Below are 7,011 nucleotides of genomic sequence, written 5' to 3' on the forward strand. Positions count from 1 at the left end.
GCAGAATCGTCTTTGCGCGAAGAAGCAGCTTCTTCGTCTCCGGCAGCCGGAGAGAGCGGCAACTTCGCAAAGGTGATGAAACAAGCTGTACAACACTGCGATTGTGTGCGCAGCTTGCCAAGTGAGAGAAAACAGTACCTGACCACTCTCCTGCCTTTTCTATTCACATGAACCTTCGATTGCAAGCTGTTTTGGACAACTTTCTTTCTCTTCTTGCAAAACACTCGGCAGACCTGCGTGCAGCCTCTAGAACACGATGGGAGATGTTTTTTGTGCTGGCACAGTTTCTCCTTGCCAGACAGAGTGGAAAAGCTTTTTGCTAAGATGTAGACGAGAAGAGAGGCTAAAGACGAAGGTACGGTGCTCTGCAGAGCTAAGCACCGCTCCCGGGCGTCTTTCGGCAGAAGGCGCACACCGCAGAGCACTGTGAGCGGCAGAATCGTCTTTGCGCGAAGAAGCAGCTTCTTCGTCTCTGGGAGCCGGAGAGAGCGGCAACTTCGCAAAGGTGATGAAACAAGCTGTACAACACTGCGATTGTGTGCGCAGCGTGCCAACTGAGAGAAAACAGTACCTGACCACTCTCCTGCCTTTTCTATTCACATGAACATTCGATTGCAAGCTGTTTTGAACAACTTTCTTTCTCTTCTTGCAAAACACTCGGCAGACCTCCGTGCAGCCTCTAGAACACGATGGGAGATGTTTTTTGTGCTGGCGCAGTTTCTCCTTGCCAGACAGAGTGGAAAAGCTTTTTGCTAAGATGTAGACGAGAAGAGAGGCTAAAGACGAAGGTACGGTGCTCTGCAGAGCTAAGCACCGCTCCCGGACCTCTTTCGGCAGAAGGCGCACACCGCAGAGCTATGTGAGCGGCAGAATCGTCTTTGCGCGAAGAAGCAGCTTCTTCGTCTCCGGGAGCCGGAGAGAGCGGCAACTTGGCAAAGGTGATGAAACAAGCTGTACAACACTGCGATTGTGTGCGCAGCGTGCCAACTGAGAGAAAACAGTACCTGACCACTCTCCTGCCTTTTCTATTCACATGAACATTCGATTGCAAGCTGTTTTGGACAACTTTCTTTCTCTTCTTGCAAAACACTCGGCAGACCTCCGTGCAGCCTCTAGAACACGATGGGAGATGTTTTCTGTGCTGGCACAGTTTCTCCTTGCCAGACAGAGTGGAAAAGCTTTTTGCTAAGATGTAGACGAGAAGAGAGGCTAAAGACGAAGGTACGGTGCTCTGCAGAGCTAAGCACCGCTCCCGGGCCTCTTTCGGCAGAAGGCGCACACCGCAGAGCACTGTGAGCGGCAGAATCGTCTTTGCGCGAAGAAGCAGCTTCTTCGTCTCCGGGAGCCGGAGAGAGCGGCAACTTCGCAAAGGTGATGAAACAAGCCGTACAACACTGCGATTGTGTGCGCAGCGTGCCAACTGAGAGAAAACAGTACCTGACCACTCTCCTGCCTTTTCTATTCACATGAACATTCGATTGCAAGCTGTTTTGGACAACTTTCTTTCTCTTCTTGCAAAACACTCGGCAGACCTCCGTGCAGCCTCTAGAACACGATGGGAGATGTTTTTTGTGCTGGCACAGTTTCTCCTTGCCAGACAGAGTGGAAAAGCTTTTTGCTAAGATGTAGACGAGAAGAGAGGCTAAAGACGAAGGTACGGTGCTCTGCAGAGCTAAGCACCGCTCCCGGGCCTCTTTCGGCAGAAGGCGCACACCGCAGAGCACTGTGAGCGGCAGAATCGTCTTTGCGCGAAGAAGCAGCTTCTTCGTCTCCGGGAGCCGGAGAGAGCGGCAACTTCGCAAAGGTGATGAAACAAGCTGTACAACACTGCGATTGTGTGCGCAGCTTGCCAACTGAGAGAAAACAGTACCTGACCACTCTCCTGCCTTTTCTATTCACATGAACATTCGATTGCAAGCTGTTTTGACAACTTTCTTTCTCTTCTTGCAAAACACTCGGCAGACCTCCGTGCAGCCTCTAGAACACGATGGGAGATGTTTTCTGTGCTGGCACAGTTTCTCCTTGCCAGACAGAGTGGAAAAGCTTTTTGCTAAGATGTAGACGAGAAGAGAGGCTAAAGAAGCAGGTATGGTGCTTTGCAGAGCTAAGCACCGCTCCCGGGGCTCTTTCGGCAGAAGGCGCACACCGCAGAGCACTGTGAGCGGCAGAATCGTCTTTGCGCGAAGAAGCAGCTTCTTCGTCTCCGGGAGCCGGAGAGAGCGGCAACTTCGCAAAGGTGATGAAACAAGCTGTACAACACTGCGATTGTGTGCGCAGCGTGCCAACTGAGAGAAAACAGTACCTGACCACTATCCTGCCTTTTCTATTCACATGAACATTCGATTGCAAGCTGTTTTGGACAACTTTCTTTCTCTTCTTGCAAAACACTCGGCAGACCTCCGTGCAGCTTCTAGAACACGATGGGAGATGTTTTCTGTGCTGGCACAGTTTCTCCTTGCCAGACAGAGTGGAAAAGCTTTTTGCTAAGATGTAGACGAGAAGAGAGGCTAAAGACGAAGGTACGGTGCTCTGCAGAGCTAAGCACCGCTCCCGGGCCTCTTTCGGCAGAAGGCGCACACCGCAGAGCACTGTGAGCGGCAGAATCGTCTTTGCGCGAAGAAGCAGCTTCTTCGTCTCCGGCAGCCGGAGAGAGCGGCAACTTCGCAAAGGTGATGAAACAAAATGTACAACACTGCGATTGTGTGCGCAGCTTGCCAAGTGAGAGAAAACAGTACCTGACCACTCTCCTGACTTTTCTATTCACATGAACATTCGATTGCAAGCTGTTTTGGACAACTTTCTTTCTCTTCTTGCAAAACACTCGGCAGACCTCCGTGCAGCCTCTAGAACACGATGGGAGATGTTTTCTGTGCTGGCACAGTTTCTCCTTGCCAGACAGAGTGGAAAAGCTTTTTGCTAAGATGTAGACGAGAAGAGAGGCTAAAGACGAAGGTACGGTGCTCTGCAGAGCTAAGCACCGCTCCCGGGCCTCTTTCGGCAGAAGGCGCACACCGCAGAGCACTGTGAGCGGCAGAATCGTCTTTGCGCGAAGAAGCAGCTTCTTCGTCTCCGGGAGCCGGAGAGAGCGGCAACTTCGCAAAGGTGATGAAACAAGCTGTACAACACTGCGATTGTGTGCGCAGCGTGCCAACTGAGAGAAAACAGTACCTGACCACTCTCCTGCCTTTTCTATTCACATGAACATTCGATTGCAAGCTGTTTTGGACAACTTTCTTTCTCTTTTTGCAAAACACTCGGCAGACCTCCGTGCAGCCTCTAGAACACGATGGGAGATGTTTTTTGTGCTGGCACAGTTTCTCCTTGCCAGACAGAGTGGAAAAGCTTTTTGCTAAGATGTAGACGAGAAGAGAGGCTAAAGACGAAGGTACGGTGCTCTGCAGAGCTAAGCACCGCTCCCGGGCCTCTTTCGGCAGAAGGCGCACACAGCAGAGCACTGTGAGCGGCAGAATCGTCTTTGCGCGAAGAAGCAGCTTCTTCGTCTCCGGGAGCCGGAGAGAGCGGTAACATCGCAAAGGTGATGAAACAAGCTGTACAACACTGCGATTGTGTGCGCAGCTTGCCAACTGAGAGAAAACAGTACCTGACCACTCTCCTGGCTTTTCTATTCACATGAACATTCGATTGCAAGCTGTTTTGGACAACTTTCTTTCGTTTCTTGCAAAACACTCGGCAGACCTCCGTGCAGCCTCTAGAACACGATGGGAGATGTTTTCTGTGCTGGCAAAGTTTCTCCTTGCCAGACAGAGTGGAAAAGCTTTTTGCTAAGATGTAGACGAGAAGCGTGGCTAAAGAAGCACGTATGGTACTCTGCAGAGCTAAGCATCGCTTCCGGACTTCTTTCGGCAGAAGGCGCACACCGCAGAGCACTGTGAGCGGCAGAATCGTCTTTGCGCGAAGAATCAGCTTCTTCGTCTCCGGGAGCCGGAGAGAGCGGCAACTTGGCAAAGGTGATGAAACAAGCTGTGCAACACTGCGATTGTGTGCGCAGCTTGCCAAGTGAGAGAAAACAGTACCTGACCACTCTCCTGCCTTTTCTATTCACATGAACATTCGATTGCAAGCTGTTTTGGAACTCTTTGCTTCTCTCCTTGCAAAACACTCGGCAGACCTCCGTGCAGCCTCTAGAACACGATGGGAGATGTTTTCTGTGCTGGCAAGGTTTCTCCTTGCCAGACAGAGTGGAAAAGATTTTTGCTAAGATGTAGACGAGAAGAGAGGCTAAAGAAGAAGGTACGGTGCTCTGCAGAGCTAAGCACCGCTCCCGGACCTCTTTCGGCAGAAGGCGCACACCGCAGAGCACTGTGAGCGGCAGAATCGTCTTTGCGCGAAGAAGCAGCTTCTTCGTCTCCGGGAGCCGGAGAGAGCGGCAACTTCGCAAAGGTGATGAAACAAGCTGTACAACACTGCGATTGTGTGCGCAGCTTGCCAACTGAGAGAAAACAGTACCTGACCACTCTCCTGCCTTTTCTATTCACATGAACATTCGATTGCAAGCTGTTTTGGACAACTTTCTTTCTCTTCTTGCAAAACACTCGGCAGACCTCCGTGCAGCCTCTAGAACACGATGGGAGATGTTTTCTGTGCTGGCACAGTTTCTCCTTGCCAGACAGAGTGGAACAGCTTTTTGCTAAGATGTAGACGAGAAGAGAGGCTAAAGACGAAGGTACGGTGCTCTTCAGAGCTAAGCACCGCTCCCGGACGTCTTTCGGCAGAAGGCGCACACCGCAGAGCACTGTGAGCGGCAGAATCGTCTTTGCGCGAAGAAGCAGCTTCTTCGTCTCCGGGAGCCGGAGAGAGCGGCAGCTTCGCAAAGGTGATGAAACAAGCTGTACAACACTGCGATTGTGTGCGCAGCTTGCCAACTGAGAGAAAACAGTACCTGACCACTCTCCTGCCTTTTCTATTCACATGAACATTCGATTGCAAGCTGTTTTGGACAACTTTCTTTCTCTTCTTGCAAAACACTCGGCAGACCTCCGTGCAGCCTCTAGAACACGATGGGAGATGTTTTCTGTGCTGGCACAGTTTCTCCTTGCCAGACAGAGTGGAAAAGCTTTTTGCTAAGATGTAGACGAGAAGAGAGGCTAAAGACGAAGGTACGGTGCTCTGCAGAGCTAAGCACCGCTCCCGGACGTCTTTCGGCAGAAGGCGCACACCGCAGAGCACTGTGAGCGGCAGAATCGTCTTTGCGCGAAGAAGCAGCTTCTTCGTCTCCGGGAGCCGGAGAGAGCGGCAACTTCGCAAAGGTGATGAAACAAGCTGTACAACACTGCGATTGTGTGCGCAGCTTGCCAACTGAGAGAAAACAGTACCTGACCACTCTCCTGCCTTTTCTATTCACATGAACATTCGATTGCAAGCTGTTTTGGACAACTTTCTTTCTCTTCTTGCAAAAGACTCGGCAGACCTCCGTGCAGCTTCTAGAACACGATGGGAGATGTTTTCTGTGCTGGCACAGTTTCTCCTTGCCAGACAGAGTGGAAAAGCTTTTTGCTAAGATGTAGACGAGAAGAGAGGCTAAAGACGAAGGTACGGTGCTCTGCAGAGCTAAGCACCGCTCCCGGGCCTCTTTCGGCAGAAGGCGCACACCGCAGAGCACTGTGAGCGGCAGAATCGTCTTTGCGCGAAGAAGCAGCTTCTTCGTCTCCGGGAGCCGGAGAGAGCGGTAACTTCGCAAAGGTGATAAAACAAGCTGTACAACACTGCGATTGTGTGCGCAGCTTGCCAACTGAGAGAAAACAGTACCAGACCACTCTCCTGCCTTTTCTATTCACATGAACATTCGATTGCAAGCTGTTTTGGACAACTTTGTTTCTCTTCTTGCAAAACACTCGGCAGACCTCCGTGCAGCCTCTAGAACACAATGGGAGATGTTTTCTGTGCTGGCAAAGTTTCTCCTTGCCAGACAGAGTGGAAAAGCTTTTTGCTAAGATGTAGACGAGAAGAGAGGCTAAAGACGAAGGTACGGTGCTCTGCAGAGCTAAGCACCGCTCCCGGGCCTCTTTCGGCAGAAGGCGCACACCGCAGAGCACTGTGAGCGGCAGAATCGTCTTTGCGCGAAGAAGCAGCTTCTTCGTCTCCGGGAGCCGGAGAGAGCGGCAACTTCGCAAAGGTGATGAAACAAGCTGTACAACACTGCGATTGTGTGCGCAGCTTGCCAACTGAGAGAAAACAGTACCTGACCACTCTCCTGCCTTTTTATTCACATGAACATTCGGTTGCAAGCTGTTTTGGACAACTTTCTTTCTCTTCTTGCAAAACACTCGGCAGACCTCCGTGCAGCCTCTAGAACACGATGGGAGATGTTTTCTGTGCTGGCACAGTTTCTCCTTGCCAGACAGAGTGGAAAAGGTTTTTGCTAAGATGTAGACGAGAAGAGAGGCTAAAGATGAAGGTACGGTGCTCTGCAAAGCTAAGCACCGCTCCCGGGCATCTTTCGGCAGAAGGCGCACACCGCAGAGCACTGTGAGCGGCAGAATCGTCTTTGCGCGAAGAAGCAGCTTCTTCGTCTCCGGGAGCCGGAGAGAGCGGAAACTTCGCAAAGGTGATGAAACAAGCTGTACAACACTGCGATTGTGTGCGCAGCATGCCAACTGAGAGAAAACAGTACCTGACCACTCTCCTGCCTTTTGTAATCACATCAACATTCGATTGCAAGCTGTTTTGGACAACTTTCTTTCTCTTCTTGCAAAACACTCGGCAGACCTCCGTGCAGCCTCTAGAACACGATGGGAGATGTTTTCTGTGCTGGCAAAGTTTCTCCTTGCCAGACAGAGTGGAAAAGCTTTTTGCTAAGATGTAGACGAGAAGAGAGGCTAAAGACGAAGGTACGGTGCTCTGCAGAGCTAAGCACCGCTCCCGGACGTCTTTCGGCAGAAGGCGCACACCGCAGAGCACTGTGAGCGGCAGAATCGTCTTTGCGCGAAGAAGCAGCTTCTTCGTCTCCGGGAGCCGGAGAGAGCGGTAACTTCGCAAAGGTGATGAAACAAG

The sequence above is a fragment of the Melozone crissalis genome, unplaced genomic scaffold (genome assembly GCF_028551555.1).
Source record: "Melozone crissalis strain CALT ecotype California unplaced genomic scaffold, PUWL_Pcris_2 ptg000104l_1, whole genome shotgun sequence".
Taxonomy (NCBI): Eukaryota; Metazoa; Chordata; class Aves; order Passeriformes; family Passerellidae; genus Melozone; species Melozone crissalis.